The sequence below is a fragment of the Zophobas morio genome, unplaced genomic scaffold (assembly GCF_036711695.1).
Source record: "Zophobas morio isolate AGI-343-1 ecotype UQ-CSIRO unplaced genomic scaffold, CSIRO_AGI_Zmor_V1 ptg000008l, whole genome shotgun sequence".
Lineage (NCBI taxonomy): Eukaryota > Metazoa > Arthropoda > Insecta > Coleoptera > Tenebrionidae > Zophobas > Zophobas morio.
The window spans coordinates 13211176-13238891 of NW_026972113.1; the positions used below are offsets into that span (position 1 = coordinate 13211176).

General features: G+C 31.3%; 1 protein-coding gene across 2 annotated transcripts in view; it reads right to left on the reverse strand.

Moving 5' to 3' along the window:
- Gaba-b-r1 (metabotropic GABA-B receptor subtype 1) overlaps nucleotides 1-27716 on the reverse strand; it is a 237871-nt gene that overhangs the window by 61568 nt on the left and 148587 nt on the right. The gene's annotated exons all lie outside the window — the stretch shown is intronic.

Genomic DNA, 27716 nt, shown 5'->3' on the forward strand with positions numbered 1-27716 from the left:
TAGGCTGAGAAATTATAGAGTGGGGTTATCTTTAACTTGTGCCGTGTTGGTTGGTCGATAGCGGCTTTGACGATTTCCTAGTTCCGCACTGTCGCGGATGTTTTATCGGAGATTAATAGCTGAATGGTTACAATCTGGAGGGCTTTCAGCGCGATGAATCATTAAGACGTCCTGAATAATTAGTGTACAAACAGGTAATTGATGATCATTATAGCGATGCGGCGAAAACCGTTAGAGGTTAGTGGGTTAGGAGTCGCAAATCGACCTCTTTGAAGTCAGAACGTTTTAGTTTAAAAGATCAAATCAATGGAATGCGTTGATTATGCAACCAATTATACACTTAACGAAAATAAAACTCGTTTGTATTCTAATTAGTTTACATGGTTTTCTGGGTTTATATCGACTTACAATGCTAAATTTGCTTATTATCGTGGTGCAATTCGTTTTTCGGCACTAAAATCGTCTTCTTAAAAAAGGCAGTTAGAGACCCCAGAGGTTTCATCTTAAAAAAAAGACAGTTGCCCCCCCCCCCAAAGTTTTCATCTTCTAAAAAAAGAAAGTTGATGCCCCTCGAGAAGGTTTCATCTTCTAAAAAAGACAGTTGGGTTCCCTCTTTAATTAAAAAAAGACATTTGGGGGTCTCCGAGAATATTTCATCTTCTTAAAAAAAAGACACTAAGGGTTCCCGAGAAGGTTTCGTCTTCTTATGAAAAAAGACAGTTGGAGGTCTCCCGAGAAGGTTTCACATTCTTTACTAAAAAAGATAGTTGGGACCATCGAGAAGGTTTCATATTCTTTAATAAAAATGACAGTTGGCACCCTTGAGAAGGTTTCGTCTTCTTAAAGAACACAGTTGGGCTGCAGAGAAAGTTTTATTTTGAAGAAAAGGCAGTTGGGGTCTCTCGAGGTTTCACATTCTTTACCAAAAAAAAGAGTTTGGGCCCCCGGGAGGGTTTCGTTTTCTTAAAAAAACACAGTTGGACCCCCGAGAACGTTACCTCATTAAAAAAAAGACAATTGGGCCTCTCGAGAAGGTTTCATTTTCTTAAAAAAAGAGACTTTGGGCGACCGGGAAGTTTCATCATCTTATAAATAAGTCAGTTGGGGTCTCCGTGAAGGTTTCATATTCTTTAATAAAAAAATTGGTCTAAAGAGTTTAGACAGTACTTCCCTCGCTGTCGGAAACTTGACGACTGCATGCCTATTGTGTTTTTTTTTCTCATTACATTTTTGTAGTGGGAATTAAAAAAAAAATTGCGATGACGTCATCAACATTTTTGCAAGGGCACGTATATCAGTTTGGATAGATGTAGTGTAATACTAAGAATAAAATTATTGTATTCCCAAATTTTCGGGAAAATGAATTGGGTCGTTTTGAATATTGATTTGTTATAATCAATAAAATAACGAAACAATTTGCTCACGTATACGGCGCCGGTGTGTAATATGTAGAGAGCGGATTTCTGTCGGGCTAGGCAAGGCCAAACTCGGTACGGCTCGTACGGGATGCGAATTCATTGCGGTTACGGACTGCACTTCGTTTATTTGAGATTAGAATAACGCTGTTTCGTTGCACTCTGCTGTTAATTCCCGTTCTCATTTACTTAGCCGTTTGATTAATAAATCGTTAATTATATTTATGGAATTAGTACCGATTAAATTCAGTGATTATCTATCACCCACTACTGAGTCCCGGCGATCCAGCGCGTCCCCACCTATAATCATGACGTAGCCCGACAGAAATCCGCTGTCTAGTAATATGAGAGGCAACTGAAAATCGTTTATGTATAAACATTCTTAATTTAAGATGACAAGCGTAACAACATACGTGAGAGTCAAACAGAGAAACTGTAAACAAAACGACCATCGGTTTTATCGTTTCGGCTTCCGCTTATTATATAAAACATTGGGTTTTATTTTAATTCTTGACGGTGAAATTCACAATTGGTTGATTATAAACATGTCTATTCCACATTCGCGGAACGAAGTGAGCGCATAAAACAAATGCAGGTCTGTAATGTTAAAGTCGATGTAAATAAGCGTGCTACCCTTATGTTTCAACCGAGTTTTTCCTTTAACAAATTTTGTGTCTACCAAATTGGGTTGGTTGGGGTGTAATACTAATAATAAGTGTTGCCTTTAATTTAATCAATAAAATAAATTGACTTCATTAATTTTTTTGAACCACCTCTTAAGAAAATCTAAAAAATATGAATGGAATGATAAATCACAAGTACAAACCCATCATATTTTTTGCATTTTAGATGGGATTTATTCAGCAAAATTTAAGGGTGACGTCATCAATTTTTTTAGGAGGGATGAACAAATACATTTTGAACAAAAGCTTACCATGCCTATAATAACTTTAAAATATCTCCAAGATTTCAAAGCATTCGGTTTTGTAATTCCTGCTTAAATCGATAAAATAAATTCACGCATTCATTAATTTTTTTGAGTCACCCTGCATATGCAAATCCAAAAATATGAATGGAATGATAAATCACAAGTACAGACACATCATATTTTGTACATTTTAGATTCGATTTATTCGGCAAACTTTTGAGCTGACGTCATCAGTTTTTTGTAGAAGATAACCAAATATATTTTGACTAAAAATTTATTATGCTCTTTATAACCTTAAAACATCTGCAAGATTTCAAAGCATTCGGTTTTGTAGTTTCTGAGTAAATCAGTAAAATAAATTTACGCATTCATTAATTTTTTTGAGTCACCCTGTATATGCAAATCCAAAAAATATGAATGCAGTGATAGATCACAAGTACAGACTCATCATATTTTGTACATTTTAGATATGATTTATTCCACAAACTTTTGAGCTGACGTCATCAAGTTTTTGGAGGGGATAAGCAAATATTTTTTGACTAAAGATTTATGATGCTCTTTATAGCCTTAAAACATCTGCAACATTTCAAAGCATTCTGGTTAGCAGATTAAAAATTAAATTTCAAAATGTTGTTTTATAATTTTGATTTTTTTTCCAAAAATCTGGACGTTTCGGGTGAAAAGTCAATTGGGAGTTGTAAACTACATGTGTAGGACTATGTTATTTTATACAATTTAAAACCTATTTACTATGTACAATTTTGAAGTGACGTCATCGCATTAGTGGTGGGGATGATTAGACAAATTTTGGTTAGCGTTTTACCATCTACATGATATTCTTAATATAAGTACAAAATTTCACAACAATCGGTCAAGTACTTTCGGAGATTATCTTTCTAATAAAAATCCGGGACGGCAGACGGACAGACGGACAGACGGACAGACGGACAGACGGACAGACGGACGGACAGACGGACAGACAGACGGAAATGGGAGACCTATTTCTTCGTCTTCTAGGGGTCATGAAAGATCGAGAAAACGTAAAAGTAGAGAGTCGGCCGACGGACTCGATTACAATACTTCCTTTGCTTACGCTCGGGAAGTAAAAAGACAGTTGGGGTCACCGAGAAGGTTTCATCATCTTAAAAAGCAGACAGTTGGGGTCTCTGAGAAGGTTTAATATTCTTTCATAAAAAATTACAGTTGGGGCCCCCGAGAAAGTTTCATCTTCTTAAAAAAAAAGACAGTTGGGGTAGGGTGACTATATTTGCTTCAAACCATTTCCGGATGTAGTATTGATGGGGTTGAGGAAGAGGCGAGGGGGAGGGGATAAAAGTCGTCTTGTTTTACAATGAAATAAAATATTTGAAAGTACACATTTTTTTTTTTAAATATGTAGTTATTATATACGAGAATAAAATAAAAAATTCTAAACATCTAAATAACATCACTATATTAGATTATAGAATATTTTGTAGTCTTATGTACAATTTACAATATACAGAGTGCTATTTCTTATACTTTACCACACTGTAATTTTTTTTTGAGTAATTTTTCATTTTTCATTAAATAGGAATAAAACGTCTTTAAAATTAATCGGTGCGCCGGATTCTCAATGTATACTTTTTGATGTAAAATAAAAATACGAAATAATTTTGTACCTCAAATTCCGAACATGTCCGGAAAAAATCCGGACGGATGATCACCCTAAGTTGGGGTGACCGAGAAGGTTTCATCATCTTAAAAAAAAGTCAGTTGGGGACTCCAGAAGATTTCATATTCTTTAATAAAAAAAGACAATTCGGGGTCAAAAGACTTGCGACTCCCAAGAAGCTTTCACATCTATACATACTATATAGGGGAGAGTTGCGTAATTTGAACCGCGTCCTAATTTGGATTGGAATCATTTTAGCTAATTGGGCATAAAAGTGACATCTGTTGGTATGGAATGAAAGCTTTAGTTGTAAGTCAACTATTAAATTAGTAAAACGGAAGAATACTGTCTGCATTTTTGTAAAATGATGTTTTAATTTTTCAATTTTTAAAATTCCAGGTTTTTCGATTTCTCGAATTTCCAGTTCTTCTATATTTCAATTTTTCGATTTTCCGAATTTTTAAATTTTCGATTTTCCAATTTTTCTTTTTGCAATTTTTCCGATTTTTCAATTTCTCGATTTATTAATTCTTCAATTTTTAACTTTTCTTCTTGGCTTTCGACTCCTCGATTTCTCGATCCTCTGGGCTTTTCAATTTTTCGATTTTCCAATTTTTCAATTTTTTAAATTCTGGAGTTTCGATTTGCCGATTTACAGTTTTTCGATTTTCAAATTTTAGATTTCCGAATTTTTATTTTTGATGTTTAGATTTCTCGATTTTTCAATTTTGCGATATTTTAATTGTTCAATGTTTTAAATTTTAGAATTTTCGATTTCTCGATTTTTTGATTTTTCAGTTCTTCAGTATTTCTATTTTTCCATTTTTCAAATTTTGACGTTGTTAAATTTTCAGTTTTCCGATTTTTCAACTAATCTATTTTTGATTTTTTTTTAATCTTAGAGAGGCAAAGGGGCGGTAATCAAAGAATACTATACATATTAAGAAAAAATTAAAGCCAAAGACCAAACCCAATTCCTTCCTGCCTTGATCTAAATATATAGTAACGAATTTATCATTCGTTGGCAGACCTAGGGGCGGAGCCCTATTGCAAAATCCATATTTTCTTACAAAAATGTACCATTTTAAACGTGTTTTAAGTTTCTAAGAATAGAAAAAATCATCACAATTGAGATAGGGTGGGTGGGCGGGGTTTAAACTTTGCCTTTTTTTTAATATTGATAGCATTCTTTGAACAACACGATACTCAAAAACATATTTTTAATTTCTTGTAAAGAAATAAGTATTTTGCAGTTAAAATCCGCCCCCTTGGTTACATTTTCCCTTTTTGTTTTAATATTTATAGACTTGTTTTTACAACATATTTAAAATGGAAAATTTAACAATCAAGTTCTAAGTTTTTGTTGTGAAAAAAAATGGCTATGTATATTAAAAAAAGGTAAAATATAATCCCCGCCCACCCGCCCTATCTTAATTCTGTTGACTTTTTTTATTCGTTGTAAGCCGAGAGGCAGAGCTTAATTGTAAAATCCTTATTTTATACGAGAAATTACCATGTGAAATATGTTCTTAAGCAATCGTGTTATACAAAGAAAACTAAATTTTTATTTTTTTTATTTTTTGACGTTTGGATTTCTCGATTTTTAAGTTTTGTGATATTTTAATTGTTCAATGTTTTAAATTTAAGATTTTTAAATTTTTCAGTTCTTCAGTGTTTCTATTTTTCAATTTTTCAAATTTTGACGTTGCTAAGTTTTCAGTTTTCCGATTTCTCAATTAATCTATTTTCCTATTTCTCGACTTCTGAAAGTTTCGATTTTTCGATTTTGCTTTTTTGGTTTTTCGATTTCTCAGTTAATGTTTCGATTTTTGAATTATCCGATTTTTCAATTTTCCAATTTTTTTAATTATCAAGTTTCGATTTCTCGATTTTTTCAATGTTTTAAATGTTAGATTTTTCGACTTTTCGATCTTTCAGTTCTTCAATATTTTTTAATTTTTCGGCTTTTGATGTTGAATTTTCAGTTTTCCGATTTCTCAATTAATCTATTTTTTTATTTTCCCATTTCTCGCCTTCCCAAAGTTTCGATCTTTGTTTTTCAGTTCAATTTTTCAGGTTTTTGATTTTTCAATTTTTTAATTTCCCTATTTTTGGATATTTGAGTTTTGGAATTTTTTAGTATTTCGACTTTCTCGGCTTTTTACTTTTTGGATTTACAACTTTCCGGTTTTTAAAGTTTACATTGTTCAATTTTTCGACTGTTTTATACTTCGATTTCTCAATTTTTAAACTTTTCGATATTTTAACTTTTCTATTTTCCGAATTTTTAAATTTTCGATTTTCCAATTTTTATTACTTCCCGAGCGTAAGCAAAGGAAGTATTGTAATCGAGTCCGTCGGTCGACTCTCTACTTTTACGTTTTCTCGATCTTTCATGACCCCTAGAAGACGAAGAAATAGGTCCCCCATTTCCGTCTGTCTGTCCGTCTGTCCGTCTGTCCGTCCGTCTGTCCGTCTGTCTGCCGTCCCGGATTTTTATTAGACAGATAATCTCCGAAAGTACTGGGCCGATTGTTGTGAAATTTTGTAGTTATATTAGGAATATCATGTAGATGATAAAACGCTAACCAAAAATTGTACTTGTAATTTATCATTCCATTCATATTTTTTGAATTTGCATATACCGGGTGACTCACAAAAAATAATGAAATCTACTGCGAAAAAAAAATAATAGACATGCAGTCGTCACGTTTTCGACAGCGAGGGAAGTACTGTCTAAACTCTTTAGACCAATTTTTTAAAATATAGATAGCATTCTTTGAACAACACGATACTCAAAAACATATTTTTAATTTTTTGTAAAGAAATAAGTATTTTGTAGTTAAAATCCGCTCCCTTGGTTACATTTAGCCTTTTTGTTTTAATATTTATAGACTTGTTTTCACAACATGAATCTTAAAACATATTTAAAATGGAAAATTTAACAATCAAGTTCTAAGTTTTTGTTGTGAAAAAAATAAAGGTAAAATATAATCCACGCCCACCCGCTCAATCTTAATTCTGTTGACTTTTTTATTCGTCGTAAGCCGAGAGGCAGAGCTTAATTGTAAAATCCTTATTTTATACGAGAAATTACCATGTGAAATATGTTCTTAAGCAATCGTGTTATACAAAGAAAACTAAATTTTTATTTTTTTTATTTTTTGACGTTTGGATTTCTCGATTTTTCAATTTTCTGATATTTTCATTGTTTAATGTTTCAAATTTAAGATTTTTAAATTTTTCAGTATTTCAATTTTTCAATTTTTCAAATTTTCACGTTGCTTTTTAAATTTTTCAGTTCTTCAGTATTTCTATTTTTCAATTTTTCAAATTTTGACGTTGCTAAAATTTTCAGTTTTCCGATTTCTCAATTAATCTATTTTCCTATTTCTCGACTTCTCCAAGTTTCGATTTTTCAGTTCTTCAATTCTTGGATTTTGCTTTTTTGGTTTTTCGATTTCTCAATTGATGTTTCGATTTTTGAATTATCCGATTTTTCAATTTTCCAATTTTTTAAATTATCGAGTTTCGATTTCTAGATTTTTGTTTTCATAGAGTCTTTCATAGACAAACAATATCCCCGCCCACCCACCCCTTCTTCATTCCAGTTACTACTCTTAATATTGTTCAGTCTTATCGTTGCAAGTACTAGCCCCGCCCACCCTCCCTCTATTTTCTTACAGAGTATATTACTTGTCAAAATCAATCTTATCTTAACATGTACCAGCCCCGCCCACCCCTCCTTTTCTCGTTCTCACGACTAGTTTTATTTTTACATAAGATCCACCTTTCATTCAGAGTAGATAAAATTAATCACAGAAATGGAGGCGGGTGGGTGGGCGGGGTTTAGGTATATGTTCTTTTGTAGAGTAGGAGTGGGAAATAATCGAAATTAGCGCTAAGTAATTTTTTTATTGTTGTATTATTTGTCATAAGATTTGTTTCTTATTTCAGAAGAAAAAAAATAGAAGAACGGGTGGGTGGGGCTAAGGTTAACTTCTTCCTAGAGTCTTTTAAAGCCCCGCCCACCCTCACCCATTTCATTTCAGTTACTACTCTTACTATTGTTCAGTCTTATCGTCGTAGATACTAGCCCCACCCACCCGCCCTTTATGTTTTTGGAGAGTATATTACTTGCCAAAATCAGTCTTATCTTAACAAATACTAGCCCCGCCCACCCCCCCTCTTCTCATTCTAGCGACTAATTTTATTTCTGCATAAGATCCACCTTTCATTCAGAGCAAATAAAATTAATCACCGAAATGGAGGCGAGTGGGTGGGCGGGGTTTAGGTAATTGTTCTTTTGTAGAGTGGGAGTGGGAATTAATCGAAATTAGCGCTAAGTAATTTTTTTATTGTTGAATTATTTGTCATAAGATGTATTTCTTATTTCAGAAGAAAAAAAAATGAGAGGAGGGGTCGGTGGGTGGGGCCAAGTATAACTTTCTCATAGAATCTTTTATAGACAAGCAATAGCCCCGCCCACACTCCCCCATTTCATTCCGGTTATTATTCTTAATATTGTTCAGTCTTATCGTTGCGAGTACTAGCCCCGCCCACCCACCCTCAGTTTTCTTACAGGACATGTCATTTGCCAAAATCATTCTTATCTTACCAAGTACTAGCTCCGCCCACCCCCCCTCTTTTTATTCTAGCGACTAATTTTATTTCTGCATAAGATCCATTTTTCACTTAGAGCAGATAAAATTAATCACTGAAATCGAGACGGGTGGGTATTCTATGTTTTAAATTTTAGATTTTTCAACTTTTGACGTTGAATTTTCAGTTTTCCGATTTCTCAATTAATCTATTTTTTGATTTTCCCATTTCTCGCCTTCCCAAAGTTTCGATTTTTCAGTTCAATTTTTCAGGTTTTTGATTTTTCAATTTTTTAATTTCCCAATTTTGGATATTTGAGTTTTGGAGTTTTTTAGTATTTCAACTTTCTCGGCTTTTTACTTTTTGGATTTACAACTTTCCGTTTTTTAAAGTTTACGTTTTTCAATTTTCTGACTATTTTATACTTCGATTTCTCAATTTTTCAACTTTTCGATATTTTAACTTTTCAGGTTTTAAAATTTTAGGTTTTTCGATTTTTCGAGTTTTCAGTTTTTCCATTTTCCAAATTTTTAAATTTTCGATTTTCCAATTTTTCGATATTTGAATTTTTCAATGTTTTCAATTTTTAAAATTTACCGATTTTTAGATTCCTCGATTTTTCAAGTTTCCGATTTCTCAATTTTTTCAACACTATCAGTTTTGGAAACTCTCGAATTTCTGTTTTTTTTTAATTTTTCGATTTTTAAAATTTTCTATTCTTCGATAATTCAATTTTTCGGTTTTTCGATCACTGAGAGCTTTTTATTGCGTTATTGCTAAAAATAAAAGTAAAAAATAACTACCAAAATTGTGACTAAAAAATTCTGAACGCTTAGAGTCGACATTGGCCTGAGCGCGCTCCGGTCTGTGGATCAAACAAGTTCTCAGGCGACGCCTTACAAAAGGTCACGTAGTGGAGAGGGCTCATGAAGAAGAGACTCTATATATTTTTTGTTACCTTTATTTAATAAAAAATGACAATTATAATGCAGATTTTGTGCAAACGGTCCAAATTAGGCAACTCTCCCCATACGTAAAATAAAGTCACTGACGAAGCCTCTGTATGCAATAACTCAAAAACTACTGTACGGATTTTCATGCGGTTTTCACCAATAGATAGAGTGATTCGTGAGGAAGGTTTCGTGTAAATTGTGTAAAAAAAAATTATAAAAAACGAAACTTCCTGTGTTCTATATGCAACACAACAAACAAATATGCAGACTCCGGGTTGCATATGTCTGCTACCCGTGCCAAGCTAATTATTATTAATTATTAACAATAATTATTATTATAAACAAAAACGTTGTCTTGTCAATTTAAAAACAAACCGTTCGTCAATATCGGGCCACCGTTTTCGATCGAAGCTCTGCAGAGCCGGCCATAAATTATGCTCTCCGCGTTCGTAGCGCGCTCTCAAAAAAAAAATAAAAAAGCATGCACAGACAGGTCTTGCTGTTAATAATAATTCCTCCCTTTTCACTTTACTCCTCGGGGAACGGAATACAGTTGCTCTTCCACAATAAGAAACATTCAAAGATGAAAAAAGTGGCTTTCCTCCGCAGTCCAATAAATTTAATTTGAAATTACCCGGCAGACGTTTCTTTTGGGTTCTTCTCGAACGGTAAGATATTCATGTAATTTCGTATTTTATATTTTTCCGCAAACAATAAAACGTTTCGATGCAAATTGATACTCGAATTAATTTGCATAACGGGAGTGAGGAGGCTTTTTGTGGAATGAAAAAATGGCGTTATTAATACTGTTTGGACGACAAACATGTAATAAGATGCCGAAATACCGAGATTGGATCGAAAGAGGATCCATTGTCGAAGCCAACGGAAGTTTTATGAAATGAGCCCACGACTAAAATGTTTGCACAGGGAAAATCTTTGATCTCTATATTTAGCTGTTTGAGGAGAATATTAAACGAACGAACGTTTGGTTTGCTCTGGATGAGGTGAAATCGAGACGAAAAACGCAGAGGGTGGTCCGAAAACTCGTCGTTCGTGAGTGGCGGGAAGGAAATTGATTTAGATGGCACCTTTGCCGAGGACCCACTCGCTAATTTCTTTAGAGACTGCGGGCCTTAAAAGCGGTTATTGCCCTTTCAAAACGAGAGCTCTGAATGTGATTTGTATGCATCGAGAAGTAGATTTGATCGAGTTATTGATTCTGCTGAAAGCTTTCCAAATTGCATTAAGGTCTGACCTCTTTGGAGTCTCATAAAGCTGGAAGGGTACATTAGAAGAACTTTAGAGCGCCTCTAAAACAATTTCCTTTAATTCATTGAAATGCGGGCCGTTTGGAAAGATTGCCCCCTCGATAGAGTCACATTTCTTACGACTCCGTCGAATATATCGAAAAAACACGACACGTATCAGAAACATCCGACGCGAGCCGACGTTTTTCCGATTCCTGCATTGTTTGTTCGCTAAGGGGTGCAGGAACGAAATTTCACCCTTCGGTAAGCAAATGGGCATTGGCACGCGGACGCGACAAAAGCATACAAATTTCACTGGAAAACTTAAGATTTTTTCCATAAATTTATGACTTATTCATGTTGTTTTGATCCGAATCCGACTCAAACTTTGCAATAAACAACTTAGCGACGATCCGCCCCATTTTTCACTCAAAGCAACAAAAACTTCCGCGCAAACTTTGCATAAAGAAACCTGTAAACGTGGAAGCAGTGCGAGGGAATCGAATTCGTTTGTAAAAAGTACTACATAAAACGTTTTCTGTTTTCCTTTTTATCTCTAAATTAAATTTCGTGATAAAGATGCCGTAATAGTAAAGTTCGTCGGTTGTCTCCTCCCGCTTTTCGCTTCGTCACCGATAACCTGGGGCGGTTGTATGAAATCAATAACTGGAATTCTTTCGCTGATATCGGACTACAACATTCTTCGTTTATCGAGGGGACCTATCTAGCGCGGGCCTCGACTCGGTAGTTGCCCCCGATCAAGATCGGGGAGCGAGTTTACAGAAAAAGCGGACGAATAAACACCGTTTTTCGTCCTCGCGGAAATTCCAGCTCCGGACGGCCTTTCCAGGACATTCGATCGTTTCGCTCAAGCGCCCTTGAGGTACATGAAATTGAAGAATGTTTAAAAATGCAAAAAGCGTGCTTTGTAGTGATTGTAAAATTGAGCTAACTCAGCGACGTCAAATTACATTGACTGAGCGTCATCAAATTACGCCAACGTTAAGGTGGATTTTAATCTTTTAAAACAAAATTTCAAGAGCGCAGTTTTATATTAACGAAAAACACGGTGATCTGCGATTCTTTAATCCAGTAGTAAAAAAGACCGTCTGATTTTAAATTTTGTTGCCGGAAATCTATAACTGGTTGCATAATTAACGCTTTGGTACGTGTTTTTAGATATTTTAATATTTCATTTTTCACATTTTCCATTTTTCGATTTTTCAAAATTCTAGAATTTTTCGAATTTTGGATTGAAAGTTATTCGATTTCTCAACTTTTGAATTTCCCAATTTTTTGATGTATCAATATTTAATTTTTTCAATTTTTGAAGCTTCTAGCATTTGAATACATCCATTTTAAAGATATTTTAATATTTGGTTTTTTCAATTTTTCAATTTTATTAAATTTTAATTTTTCGTTTATTCAAAATTTAGATATTTTAACTTTTCGTTTCCCAATTTTTCGATTTTTCAGTTATTCGAATTTTATTTTTTTTTTGTAATTTTTGATATTTCAAGATGTCAATTTTTAATTTTTCTTTTATTCAATTCATGTTTTCCTCAAAGTTTTGATTATTCAAATTTTAAATTTTTAAATAATTAGATTTTAATATTTTTCATTTATGCCACTTTTTAATTTTTCGATTTTCGATTTTTCAATTTATCGCTTTTTCATTTTTTCATTTCTTCAATTATTCGTTTTGCAATTTTTCTTTTGGTTTTTTATTTTCATTATTTTTTTAATTTTTCGGTTTTTCGATTTTATAATTTTCCTCTGTTTCAATGTGAAACTTTTTAATTTTTCAGTTGTTGGCTTTTAAAACTTTTTCATTTATTATTTTTAATTACTTGTGCAGTTTTTCGATTCTTCATTTTTTCATTTCTTCAAATTTTGGATTTGCATTTTTTCGTTTTGGTTCTTCATTTTCTTTATTTTCCAATTTTTAATTTTTCATATAGTCCTATTTTAAAAATTTTTGTTTTTCAAATTTTTCGATTGGCCATTTTTAATTTTTCATTTTTTTTTCTTTAGTATGTTTAATTTTACGATATGACTCTTCGAGTTTTCATTTTTAAATTTATCAGTTTTTCGATTTTCCTGAGCTTCTTCCAATTTTTGAAAAAAAAACACTTGGGAATTTGAGATTTTCTTAAACTAAAAAAAGAAACAACACCTACAAACTCTAGATTTTTTTGAGTAGAAAATGACGTTCTTAAATAAAAACAGAGATTAAAAACTCGGAAACTTGAGATATTTTTAATTTTTTTCCCATAATAAAATTCCAATTTTTTCAAACCACTCGGAGTCTCGAGATTCTTTTTTTTTTGGAAAGCCAGTGACACTCAAAATGTGTTAAAATTTAAATAAAGTGTTTTTTTTATAAAGAAAAGAGTATTCGGAAACCTGATATACCTACTGTCAATTTTTTACAAAAAAAACCGACAAAAAATCTACTTTTTTTTTTGAAAAACAAAAATTAACGAAATATGTTAAAAAACAAGTCGTTTTTTCAAATTTTGTCAAAAACAAATTACTAGCAGCAGTTTCCAAAATTTTTTTAATTCTGTCAAAAAATAACACTCAAAAACCTGTGATCTTCCAATTTTTCAAAAAAAAAAAGACACTTAGTGGAAGTTTGAGATTTTCTTTAACAAAAAAAAGAAACAAGGCTTAGAAACTCTACATTTTTTTAAGTAGAAAATGACGTTCTTAAATAAAAACAGAAATTTTTTTATAAAAAAAAAACTCGGAAACTTGAGATTTTTAAAATTTTTTTTTCCATTAATAAAATTCCAATTTTTTCAAACCACTCGGAATCTCAAGATTCTTTTTTTTTGGAAAACCAGTGACAGTCAAAATGTTTTAAAATTTAAATAAAGTGATTTTTTATAAATAAAAAAGTGTTCGGAAACCTGAGATCCAGTCAAACAACAAAAAATCTCCTTTTTTAGAAAAAACAAAAATAAATTAGAGGTGTTAAGAAACAAGTCGTTTTTTCAAATTTTGTCAAAAACAAAATACTAGCAGCAGTCTCCAAATTTTTTTAATTCTGTCAAAAAATAACACTCAAATACCTGTGATCTTCCAATTTTTCAAAAAAAAAGACACTTGGTGGAAAAAAGTTATTCGATTTCTCAACTTTTGAATTTCCCAATTTATTGATGTTTCAATATTTAGTTTTTTCAATTTTTGAAGTTTCTAGCGTTTGAATACATCCATTTTAAAGATATTTTAACATTTGGTTTTTTCAATTTTATTAAATTAAATTAAATTTTAATTTTTCGTTTATTCAAAATTTAGATATTTTAACTTTTCGTTTCTCAATTTTTCGATTTTTCAGTTATTCGAATTTTATTTTTTTTTTTAATTTTTGATATTTCAAGATGTCAATTTTTAATTTTTCTTTTATTCAATTCATGTTTTCCTCAAATTCAAATTTTAAATTTTTAAATAATTAGATTTTAATATTTTTCATTGATGCCACTTTTTAATTTTTCGATTTTCAATTTTTCAATTTATCGCTTTTTCATTTTTTCATTTCTTCAATTATTCGTTTTGCAATTTTTCTTTTGGTTTTTTTATTTTCATTATTTTTTCAATTTTTCGGTTTTTCGATGCTCCGATTTTATAATTTTCCTCTGTTTCAATGTGAAACTTTAATTTTTCAGTTGTTGGCTTTTAAAACTTTTTCATTTATTATTTTTAATTACTTATGCAGTTTTTCGATTCCTCATTTTTTCGTTTCTTCAAATTTTGGATTTGCATTTTTTCGTTTTGGTTCTTTATTTTCTTTATTTTTCAATTTTTCATTTTTCCATATAGTCCTACTTTAAAAATTTTTGTTTTTCCAATTTTGCGATTGGCCATTTTTAATTTTTCATTTTTTTTTCTTTAGTATGTTTAATTTTACGATACGACTCTTCGAGTTTTCATTTTTAAATATATCAGTTTTTCGATTTTCCAGAACTTCTTCCAATTTTTGAAAAAAAAAAACACTTGGGAATTTGAGATTTTCTTTAACTAAAAAAAGAAACAACACCTACAAACTCTAGATTTTTTTGAGTAGAAAATGACGTTCTTAAATAAAAACAGAGATTTTTTTTATAAAAAAAAAAAAAACTCGGAAATTTGAGATATTTTTTAATTTTTTTCCCACAATAAAATTCCAATTTTTTCAAACCACTCGGAATCTCGAGATTCTTTTTTTTTTCGGAAAACCAGTGACACTCAAAATGTGTTAAAATTTAAATAAAGTGTTTTTTTATAAAGAAAAAAGTATTCGGAAACCTTATATACTGTCAATTTTTTACAAAAAAAAAAACGACAAAAAATCTACTTTTTTTGAAAAACAAAAATAAACGAGAGATGTTAAAAAACAAGTCGTTTTTTCAAATTTTGTCAAAAACAAATTACTAGCTACAGTTTCCAAACTTTTTTTAATTCTGTCAAAAAATAACACTCAAAAACCTGTGATCTTCCAATTTTTCAAAAAAAAAGACACTTAGTGGAAGTTTGAGATTTTCTTTAACAAAAAAAAGAAACAAGGCTTAGAAACTCTACATTTTTTTTAGTAGATAATGACGTTCTTAAATAAAAACAGAGATTTTTTTATAAAAAAAAACTCGGAAACTTGAGATTTTTTCAATTTTTTTTTCCATTAATAAAATTCCAATTTTTTCAAACCACTCGGAATCTCGAGATTCTTTTTTTTTGGAAAACCAGTGACAGTCAAAATGTTTTAAAATTTAAATAAAGTGTTTTTTATAAATAAAAAAGTGTTCGGAAACCTGAGATCCAGTCAAACAACAAAAAATCTACTTTTTTTAGAAAAAACAAAAATAAACGAGAGATGTTAAAAAAACAAGTCGTTTTTTCAAATTTTGTCAAAAACAAAATACTAGCAGCAGTTTCCAAAATTTTTTTAATTCTGTCAAAAATAACACTCAAAAACCTATGAACTTCCAATTTTTCAAAAAAAAAAGACGGTGGAAATTTGAGATTTTCTTTAACTAAAATAAGAAACAACACTTAGAAACTCTAGTTTTTTTTGAGTAGAAAATGACGTTCTTAAATGAAAACAGAGATTTTTTTTATTAAAAAAAAAATCGCGGAAACTTGAGATTTTTTCAATTTTTTTTCCAAAATAAAACTTCAATTTTTTTTAAACCACTCGGAATCGCGAGATTCTTTTTTTTTTGGAAAACCAGTGACACTCAAAATGGGTTAAAATTTAAATAAACTGATTTATTCGGAAACCTGAGATCCTGTCAAATTTTGCAAAAAAAAACAACAACAAAAATCTACTTTTTTTTTAGAAAAAACAAAAATAAACGAGAGATGTTACAAAACAAGTCGTTTTTTCAAATTTTTTTCAAAAACAAAATACTAGCAGCAGTTTCCAAATTTTTTTAATTCTGTCAAAAAATAACACTCAAAAACCTGCGATCTTCCAATTTAAAAAAAAAGACATAGTGGAAATTTGAGATTTTCTTTAACTAAAAAAAGAAACAACACCTACAAACTCTAGATTTTTTTGAGTAGAAAATGACGTTCTTAAATAAAAACACAGCTTTAAAAAAAAAAAAGATCGAAAACTTGAGATTTCTTTAATTTTTTTTCCAAAATAAAATTCCAATTTTTTTAAACCACTCGGAATCTCGAGATTCTTTTTTTTTGGAAAACCAAAATGTTTTAAAATTTAAATAAAGTCATTTTTTATAAACAAAAAAGTGTTCGGAAACCTGAGATCCTGTCAAACAACAAAAAATCTCCTTTTTTAGGAAAAACAAAAATAAATTAGAGGTGTTAAGAAACAAGTCGTTTTTTCAAATTTTGTCAAAAACATAATACTAGCAGCAGTCTCCAAATTTTTTTAATTCTGTCAAAAAATAACACTCAAATACCTGTGATCTTCCAATTTTTCAAAAAAAAGACACTTGGTGGAAAAAAGTTATTCGATTTCTCAACTTTTGAATTTCCCAATTTTTTGATGTTTCAATATTTAGTTTTTTCAATTTTTGAAGCTTCTAGCTTTTGAATACATCCATTTGAAAGATATTTTAATATTTGCTTTTTTCAATTTTTCAATTTTATTAAATTTTAATTTTTTGTTTATTCAAAATTTAGATATTTTAACTTTTCGTTTCTCAATTTTTCGATTTTTCAGTTATTCGATTTTTTTTTTTAATTTTTAATATTTCAAGATGTCAATTTTTAATTTTTCTTTTATTCAATTCATGTTTTCCTCAAATTCAAATTTTAAATTTTTAAATAATTAGATTTTAATATGTTTCATTTATGCCACTTTTTAATTTTTCGATTTTCAATTTTTCAATTTATCGCTTTTTCATTTTTTCATTTCTTCAATTATTCGTTTTGCAATTTTTCTTTTGGTTTTTTATTTTCATTATTTTTTCAATTTTTCGGTTTTTCGATGCTCTGATTTTATAATTTTCCTCTGTTTCAATGTGAAACTTTTTAATTGTTCAGTTGTTGGCTTTTAAAACTTTTTCATTGATTATTTTTAATTACTTATGCAGTTTTTCGATTCTTCATTTTTCCGTTTCTTCAAATTTTGGATTTGCATTTTTTCGTTTTGGTTCTTTATTTTCTTTATTTTTCAATTTTTCATTTTTCCATATAGTCCTACTTTAAAAATTTTTGTTTTTCCAATTTTTTGATTGGCCATTTTTAATTTTTCATTTTTTTTTCTTTAGTATGTTTAATTTTACGATATGACTCTTCGAGTTTTCATTTTTAAATTTTTCAGTTTTTAAGATTTTGTAATTTTTGATTTGCGATTTTACGAGTTTTCTATTTTAATAGTTTCAATTTTTGGATATTTCAGTTTTTCATTTATGCAGCTTTCTGTTTGCCATTTTTCGTTTCAGTTTTTTATTTTCATAATTTTTTAAATTTTCCGGGTTTTCAGAAATTTTTCTCTTTTTCAACGTGAAACTTTGCAATTTTTGGATTTTTCAATTTTTCGATTCTTCGATGCTCTTTTTTTCGGGTTTCAATCTTTCGATTTTTCAATTTTAGATTTTTCAGTTTCTTGATTTTTCAATTTTTCATTTGAAACTTTTTCAGTTTTCATTTTAAATATATAATCGACTTTTCAATTTTTCGATTTTTTGCCTATTTTTATGTTTCTCAATTTTTAGTTTTTCCATGTTTCAATTATTAATTTTTTCAGTTCTCCAATTTGCAATTTTTCCATTTTTTTTAATTCCAAAAATTGAAAAATGGAATAGTTAAAAACCGAAAAACTAGAAAACCTGAAAGAAAAATCGAAAAACTGCAAAACCAAAAATTACAAAATCGAAAAAATGTATGAATCAAAACATTGGAAGGAAGAAAAAACGAATCAAATCGAAAAATGATAAAATCGTCAAAATTGTGAAGTCGAAAAATTGAGAAATTAAAATTGGAGAAATTCAAAAATTAAAAATAGAAAATGAAAACTGGAATAAACTTTTATCAATCAATAATTTTGATTTTTGAAGTCAATCTTTAGACTTAAAATTTGTCGACGTTTTCAGTTTTTCACATTTTCGACAAACCTTGAAAAATCGAAAAATTCAACTACCGTAAAACAGAAAAATTGCAAGTCCATGAATGAAAGAAACGAAAAACCGAAATCGTTCTCTCCGGAAGTCGGTCCCAATTTGTGCGTGTGCGTGGATCCGCCAGGCCCGTCTTCAGGCGTGAAAGTGCGCCAATTCGGCACGTCCACCCCCTCCTCCTTAAACCCTATAGTTTTGATCCTCCGCACTCGAATTTGTTACGTTCTCCGCAGCACGCCCTTATTGGTTCAGTCGAACCCGACACCCTCGCCGAGCACACTTGACTAGAGCTTTTGGAGAGGTGTGCAGATAATCCGTCGAAGTAATGAACCGAGGATGGAATTGTGGCGTTATGAATCTCGAGAGCAAGCGAAAATCGATACGACACTAGTGCTAGGCGGTTTTCCGAGTCAGAATTTTCGTCCGAGGTCCCCAAAGTCGCGCCTCCTTCTTTCATTAAAGCCCCGCTCGTAAATCACGGGGGAGAATTGTCGCAATTAGAAGAGTTTCGGAGTTGTCCCTCCAATTACTCCGAGACATCCGAATAATCAACTATTCCATGCAAGTTTAGCGGTTAATGAAGAAGACGGTTTCAAAGACGTGACCTTTAACATTATTCAGTTTTCAGGCCGTTCGGAGCTTATTTGTCTTAGCGTATCTCTGTGTAAGTTAAACAAGGCAACGTAGTTCTTACATGTCGTGACTCGTCCGTATTTGCATATTCACGATGGTATTAAATTCGTTCTTGCAATCAAGCGACGACATTGAAAATGCGACCGAGTAACGACAGGTGAAAAACGCTGCCTTCCACAACCTAGACGACGAGGATTTTTACTTCGAGCGTAAGCTAAGGAAGTCTAGTAGTGGAGTCCATAGGGCGACTCCCAGTTTAATGTTTTCCAGACGTTTCATTACCCAGAGAGTAGGAAAAAAGTGATCTTCCGTTTCTGTCTGTCTGTCTGGTTGGCGTCTGTGGCGATTTTTATTATTTATTTATTGTTGTCAAATTATGTACTTATATTAGAAATATAATGCCTATCCCCTTCCAAAAATCTAATGACGTCATCTCAAAATTTTGTCTAATAAATCCTCTCTGAATTATGCAAAATATTTTGACTCCATACTTGTAGTATATCAATGCACCCATAGTTTTTAGAGTTATATATATAGGTTGACACACAAAAATTAATTAATGAGGCAGTTTATTATAGTATTGACTAGATCAAGAACAACTCACTGATTTTTCCCGAAAAATCTGGATTTACTTATTTAGTAACTTATTTTAGTATCACAATCTTTTGTTCTTGTCTTTCATTTTTCAATTTTTTCATTTTTCAATATTTCGGTTTTAAAATTTTTCGTTCTTTCAACTTTAGTTTTTACAATTTTTCAATTTCTCGGCTTCCCAATTTTTCAATTTTTGGTTTTCTCAATTTTTGAACTTCCCGGTTTCTAGTTTTCATTTCCGATTTTTTAATTTTCATTTTCTCGATTTTGCCTTTCTTTTATTTTTTTGATGTTTCTTTCGATTTTATAAATTTTCGTTCATTCAGTTTTTCAAATTTTCAATCTTTGATGTAATGAAATGTTTGTAAACGATTAATATATCTTTACATATATTTATATATACCTAAAATTATTTACAAAAATACAAATATTAAAAAAAAATAAACAAACAAAAAGAAAAAAAATCATTCTTCCAATTCCTCGATTTTCCAATTTTTCAATTTTGCAATTTTTGGATTTGCAGTTATGCGATTTTCCGTTTTCTACAATTTCCAATCCTTTTTTATACCGTACATATTTTGTTTTTTCGAATTTGTACTTTTTCAACTTTTTTAATATTTCGATTTTTGAATTTTTCGTATTTTCAACTTTTCAAGTTCTTAATTTACAGTTTTTAGATTTTTGAAAGTTTTCGTTTTATACTTTTTCATTTTTTCAATTTTTGATTTTTCAGTTTCACAATTTTGAAATTTTTTTTAGAACATGAGACTCTTTCAGTTTTCATACTTGAATTTATCAGTCTTTCGATTTTATAACTCTTCGATGTTTCAATTTTTAGATTTTGCAATTTTTCGATTTGCAATTTCACGAGTTTTCAATTTTCAATTTTTCATTTGTTCACTTTTTCAATTTGCAATTTTTCAGTTTTGAATTTTTCGATTTTTCACTTTTTGGTTTGAAATTTTTCAAATTTTCATTTCAAATATGTAAAAATTATTATAATTTATAGAATTTTTCTATTTATTGGATTTTAATATTTTTAATTTTTCAAGTTATCGCTTTTTCATTTTTTCGGATTTTCAATGCACTTATTTTGTAATTTTTCTCTTTTTCAATGTGAATTTTTTAATTTTCAATTTTTCGATTTTTCAATTTTAGATTTTTCATTTTCTCGATTTTTCAGTTTTTTGTTTTTTGAGTTTTTTATCTCAAACTAGCTGACCCCGTGAACTTCGTTTCACCTACAATTTAATTTTGAATCTGCAAAACCGAATGCTTTGAAATCTTCCAGATATTTTAACCATATGATAAGCATAATACATTTTTATCAAAATATATTTACTCATCTCCTCCAAAAAATTGATCACGTCAGCCCAAAATTTTGCCAAATGAATCCTATCTAAAATATCCAAAATAGGATGAGACTATACTTGTGATTTATCATTCCATTCATATTTTTAGTATTGCTTATAGGGGGTGTCTCAAAAAAATTAATCACCTAGTCAATTTATTTTATTGATTGAATCAAGAATTGCAAAACTGAATTTTGAAATATTGCAGACGTTTTGAAGTTACTGTTTGACATGGTGTAATTACCATTGCATTCATATTTTTTAGATTTGCTTTTACACTGACTCAAAAAAATGTATGGATCAGTCAATTTATTTTAGAGAATAACTCAAGAGTTGCAGAAATGACATAATTAATATAATTCATAGTGTTTAAATATGATAACTATTAATATGTGGTAATTAAACCGAAAACCATTTTCCTAAGAACACGAGGTTCGCAAAAACAAATTAGTTTGTTTAAACATTGTTAAATTAACCCCGAACAATTTCTGAGCGAAAATATGAAAAATAATTTTTGCAATCTCATCGTGACGTACGATGACGTCACTGTCACGTGAGCTACCTGATAAAAGGTCACATTTTTCGGTCCTCTGTGTTTAGTTTTGATTTCGGTTTGGTGGCAGCAACATCAGAGTCCGTTTTGGCTTAAAAGTAGGGCTCTTTTCACGAATTTCTAATTTATTATTAATAAATATTAGTGAAAATGTGTTGCATTAGTACTGTGAACGAAGATGGATATTTTTCCGAAAAGGACCGAAAACAGGGTAAGTACGACTTCAGTTTTAATTTATCGGATTCCGTGATTCGTTTGGTCGACAATGTTTACATTTTGGATAAATTTTCGAAACGATTGAAGTTGGTGGGTCAAAGCTATACATTTTCGCGATATAATTAAATAAAATTTAAACATAATTAATATAATTCATAATGTTTAAATATGATAACTATTAATATATGATAATTAAACCGAAAACCATTTCCCGAAGAACACGAGGTTAGCAAAAACAAATTAGTTTGTTTAAACATTCTTAAATTAACCCCGAAAATGTACAATTTCTGAGCTAAAATATGAAAAATAATTTTTGCAATCTCATCATGGCGTACGATGACGTCACTGTCACGTGAGCTCCCTGTTAAAAGGTCCATTTTTCCGTCCTCTGTGTTTAGTTTTGATTCCCGTCTGGTAGCAACAACACTGGAGCTCCATTTTGGGTTAAAAGTAGCACGTGTTCGCGAATTTCTAATTTATTGTTAATAAATATTAGCGAAAATGTTTTGTGTTAAGTGCTGTGAAGACGAAGGATAGTGGATATTTTTCCGAAAAGGCCGAAAATCATGGTATGATTTGAGTTTTAATTTATTGGGTTCCGTGATTTGTTTACTCGACAATGTTTAACTTTTGGGAAGATTTTCGAAACGATTGAAGTTGGTTGATCAAAGCTATACATTTTCGCGATATAAATAAATAAATTTTAAACATAATTAATATCATTTATAATGTTTAAATATGATAAGCATCAATATATGATAATTAAACCGAAACTCGTTTTCCTACAAACCCGCAATTATTAAAAACAGATCAATTTGTTTAAACAATGTTAAATTATCGCCGAAAATGGGCATTTTCCCGGCTAAAATATGAAAACTAATTTTTGCAGTCTCATCGTGACGTACGATGACGTCAATGTCACGTGAGCTACCTGTATAAAGGTCACGCTTTTCGGTCCTTTGTGTTCAGTATTAATTTCTGTTTGATGGCGGCAAAATTGTCGCGTCATTTTGGCGTAAAAGTGGAGCGTTTTAGCGAATTTCTAGTTTATTATTAATACATATTACCGAAAATATGTTGTTAGTGCTGTGAACACGAGCGAAAATGGATATTTTTCCGAATAGGACCGAAAACAGGGTAAGTACGAGTTCAGTTTTAATTTATCGGATTCCATGATTCGTTTATTCGACAATGTTTAAATTTTGGAAAAATTTTCGAAACGATTGAAGTTGGTGGGTCAAAGCTATACATTTTCGCGATATAATTAAATAAAATTTAAACATAATTAATACAATTCATAATGTTAAAATCTGATAACTATCAATATATGATAATTAAACCGAAATCTATTTTCCTAAGAACACGAGGTTAGCAAAAACAAATTAGTTTGTTTAAACAGTGTTAAATTATCCCCGAAAATGTGCATTTTCCCGGCCAAAATATGAAAAATAATTTTCGCAATCTCATCGTGACGTATGATGACGTCACTGTCACGTGAGCTACCTGTCCGAAGGTCACGTTTCTCGGTCCTTTGTGTTCAGTATTAATTTATGTTTGATGGCGGCAAGATTGTCGCGTTATTTTGGCGTAAAAGTGGAGCGTTTTACCGAATTTCTAGTTTATTATTAATACATATTACGGAAAATATGTTGTGTCAGTGCTATGAACACGAACGAAAGTGGATATTTTTCCGAATAGGACCGAAAACAGGCTAAGTACGACTTCAGTTTTAATTTATCGGATTCCGTGATTCGTTTATTCGACAATGTTTAAATTTTGGAAAAATTTTCGAAATGATTGAAGTTGGTGGGTCAAAGCTAGACATTTTCGCGATATAATTAAATAAAATTTAAAGATAATTAATATAATTCATAATGTTTAAAAATGATAACTATTAATATGATAATTAAACCGAAAACCATTTCCCGAAGAACACGAGGTTAGCAAAAACAAATTAGTTTGTTTAAACATTCTTAAATTAACCCCGAAAATGTACAATTTCTGAGCTAACTGTCACGTGAGCTCCCTGTTAAAAGGTCCATGTTTCCGTCCTCTGTGTTTAGTTTTGATTCCGGTCTGGTAGCAACAACACTGGAGCTCCGTTTTGGGTTAAAAGTAGTACGTGTTCGCGAATTTCTAATTTATTGTTAATAAATATTTGCGAAAATGTTTTGTGTTAAGTGCTGTGAACATGAAGGAAAGTGGATATTTTTCCAAAAATGCCCGATTTTTTTTGAAATTTGTTGTTAATAACATGCGTTCGTTCGTGATAAAGTACGGCTTTAGAATATACATAGTACTGCGTTCATAATTCACAAAATACCGTATGCATCTTTTTGAAAGTACGGCGTCCAAATTTACAAGATACGGTGTCCTTCACCCATGCTATCAAACCCTAGTCCTCTCTTTTAATGGCAAGACGCACTCCAGACCTCCTCGTATTGTTTGGTTCTTGCTGGGCAACAGCAACGAGCGAGCAAAGTCATCGCTCTTTGTTGGCAAACGTGGAGAAATTTGTATATTGTAACTTTTGTAATTGAAGCATTTTGTACTGTATATTTTATGTGTTACTAACTTAACTTGGGTCTTGCCAATTTAGCTCCTGTGGTGCAAATGCTTTGTTTTCACGGTGCACTTGCTTGGGTTTTAATTTTGCAACAGTGCATTCTTTGGTTCAGAGTCTGAATTCTCCATGTCGTCAGACGCTCTGGCCTGGGGGGGTTCTGTTGGCCCTTAGACGCTGGGTCATCATCCTAAACGGATGAGGTTCATCATCCTAAACGGATGAGGTCAGTCGGCCCTGTATCTATGCGGCTGCATTCTCCCTTGGTCGTGTGAGCGCTGCGACCAATAGATTTCGTTCCGAGTTCCATCGGTGTGCTTGCTTGGGTATTAATTTTGCAACGGTGCATTCTTTGGTTCAGAGTCTGAATTCTCCATGTCGTCAGACGCTTTGGCCTGGGGGGGTTCGGTTGGCCCTTAGACGCTGGGTCGCATCATCCTATAAGGATGAGGTCAGTCGGCCTTGGATTTATGCGGCTGAGTTCTCCCTTGGGCGTGTGAGCGCTGCGACCAATAGATTTCGTTCCGAGTTCCATCGGTGTGCTTGCTTGGGTATTAATTTTGCAACAGTGCATTCTTTGGTTCAGAGTCTGAATTCTCCATGTCGTCAGACGCTCTGGCCTGGGGGGGTTCTGTTGGCCCTTAGACGCTGGGTCATCATCCTAAACGGATGAGGTTCATCATCCTAAACGGATGAGGTCAGTCGGCCCTGTATCTATGCGGCTGCATTCTCCCTTGGTCGTGTGAGCGCTGCGACCAATAGATTTCGTTCCGAGTTCCATCGGTGTGCTTGCTTGGGTATTAATTTTGCAACGGTGCATTCTTTGGTTCAGAGTCTGAATTCTCCATGTCGTCAGACGCTTTGGCCTGGGGGGGTTCGGTTGGCCCTTAGACGCTGGGTCGCATCATCCTATAAGGATGAGGTCAGTCGGCCTTGGATTTATGCGGCTGAGTTCTCCCTTGGGCGTGTGAGCGCTGCGACCAATAGATTTCGTTCCGAGTTCCATCGGTGTACTTGCTTGGGTTTTCATTTTGCAACATTCTCAATTTTTGGTGCAATTTCTTCCGGTGGTGTATTGGGTACTAACTTTGTATTGTATCTGTATCTGTAGTGTATTCTGTATTGTAGTTAGATTGTAGGTACTTGTATTTTATTTCTGTTGTATTGTACTGTATAACGTTCTATCCCTCATTAACAAATCCTAGCCCTCTCCTTTCCTAGCGAGATCTGCTCCAGACCTTCCCGTGGTTCTTGCTGAGCATCAACTATCGAGGACAGAAAATTCAAATTCAAAACCAGCAAAGTTTCAAAAAAATCATGAAAATCGCTCGTTGGTGGCCAACGTGGAGCAAAAGAGAATTTTGTAACTCAACTAACTTTGTTAACTTTATATTCCTAAGGAATCAAAAATATATTACATTTAATTTATTATTTATAAGGACAAATAGTCATTTGCCACACCGATGCTCATTTTTAGATTAAATGCTCACAAAACGCGTAGATGTTCGATTTGTGTCCGGGGAGATACAGTGTTTCCAAGCAGGTACTCAGTACATAGACTAGATACTCAGGTATATAAGAGTGGGTACTTCGTACTTCGAATATGAGTATCTACTCAGTTTTATTCATACACCCAATGTCTCGCTTCAATGTTTGATTATGTTGATTATGAGCACAACGCTGATCAACTTCCATATCCGAATTACCCATGAAATAAATCATTGCGGATTGACTTCGTGGACCTATGTCAGCTTGTCGTCTTCTCGGTATTGTAATGAACTTCATAAAACGATACAGAATTATTTTCACAGTCAATCAAATCTGTAAATTTTGTCTTGAGAATTTTAAAATATTGAAAACTTCAAATTAAATCCTCGAAAAACGGTAAAGGTTGAGGTTTTGTCGAAACCAACAAAGTGAATATAGGTAAATAGAATGGCAGATCAAAATTAATAAGAAACTTTCGCAATGTGTAACTAAATTCACTTTAACCAAGACTTTTCTTAAAATAAACGACGTTTTTTTTACGAAAAAACAAAGAACGACTTGAAATGCAATATACTTTTCACAATCGCACGGAAGAATTAGTTTTGTATGACACGTCAGTCAGACGACAGGTCTGTCGGGAACGCCAACTATTCAAATTCATTCGAAGTGGCGATTCCCATGCAAAATTTTTAAATTTTTTTTATCTTTTAGCCGTCTTATTTTTTATAAATTTTCTTACATATAAACCTTGTCCTGACAATAAGGTACACGTAAAAAAAAGAATCGTCCAATTCGGTGCAGCCGTTCTGAAGTTATGAGTGTACATATATTTCGGCGATTCATTTTTATTAATATAGATAGATTTTCCAATTTTCATTTTAAATATGTAATAATTAGATTTTAATATTTTTCGTTTATGCCACTTTTCAATTTTTCGATTCTCAATTTTTCAATTGATCGCTTTTTCATTTCTTCAAATTTTCGTTTTGCAATTTTTCTTTTGGTTTTTTATTTTCCTTATTTTTTCAATTTTTCGATTCTTTGATGCTCTGATTTTATAATTTTCCTGTTTCAATGTGAAACTTTTTAATTTTTCAGTTGTTGGATTTTAAAACTTTTCCATTTATTATTTTTAATTACTTATCCAGTTTTTCGATTCTTCAGTTTTTTATTTCTTCAAATTTTGGATTTGCATTTTTTATTTTCTTTATTTTTCATTTAGTCCTATTTTAAAATTTTTTGTTTTTCCAATTTTTCGATTGGCCATTTTTAATTTTTATTTTTTTTTTCTTTAGTTTATTTTTAATTTTACGATATGTAATTTTTCGAGTTTTCATTTTTAAATTGATCAGTTTTTCGATTTTCCAACTTCTGGGAGTTTCAGTTTTTAGATTTTGGTATTTTTGATTTGCGATTTTACGAGTTTCCTATTTTTAAATTTTCAATTTCAGTTTTTCTGTCTGCCATTTTTCGTTTCAGTTTTTCATTTTCATAGTTTTTTCAATTTTCCGGATTTTCAGAAAATTTTCTCTTTTTCAATGTGAAACTTTGCAGTTTTTGGGTTTTTCAATTTTTTGATTCTTCGATGCTCTTTTTTTCGGTTTTCAATCTTTCGATTTTTCAATTTTAGATTTTTCAATTTTTGACTTGAAATTTTTCCAGTTTTCATTTTAAATATACTTTTTCATTGAAAAAATCGATTTCAATTTTTAGTTTTTCCATGTTTCAATTTTTAAGTTTTTCAGTTCTTCAATTTGCAATTTTTCCATTTTTTAATTTCAAAAATTGAAAAATCGAAAAACTAGAAAATCTGAAAGAAAAATCGAAAAACTGAAAAAACCAAAAATTACAAAATCGAAAAAACGTATGAATCAAAACATTGGAAGGAAGAATAAACGAATCATATCGAAAAATAATAAAATCGTCAAAATTGAGAAATTAAATATGGAG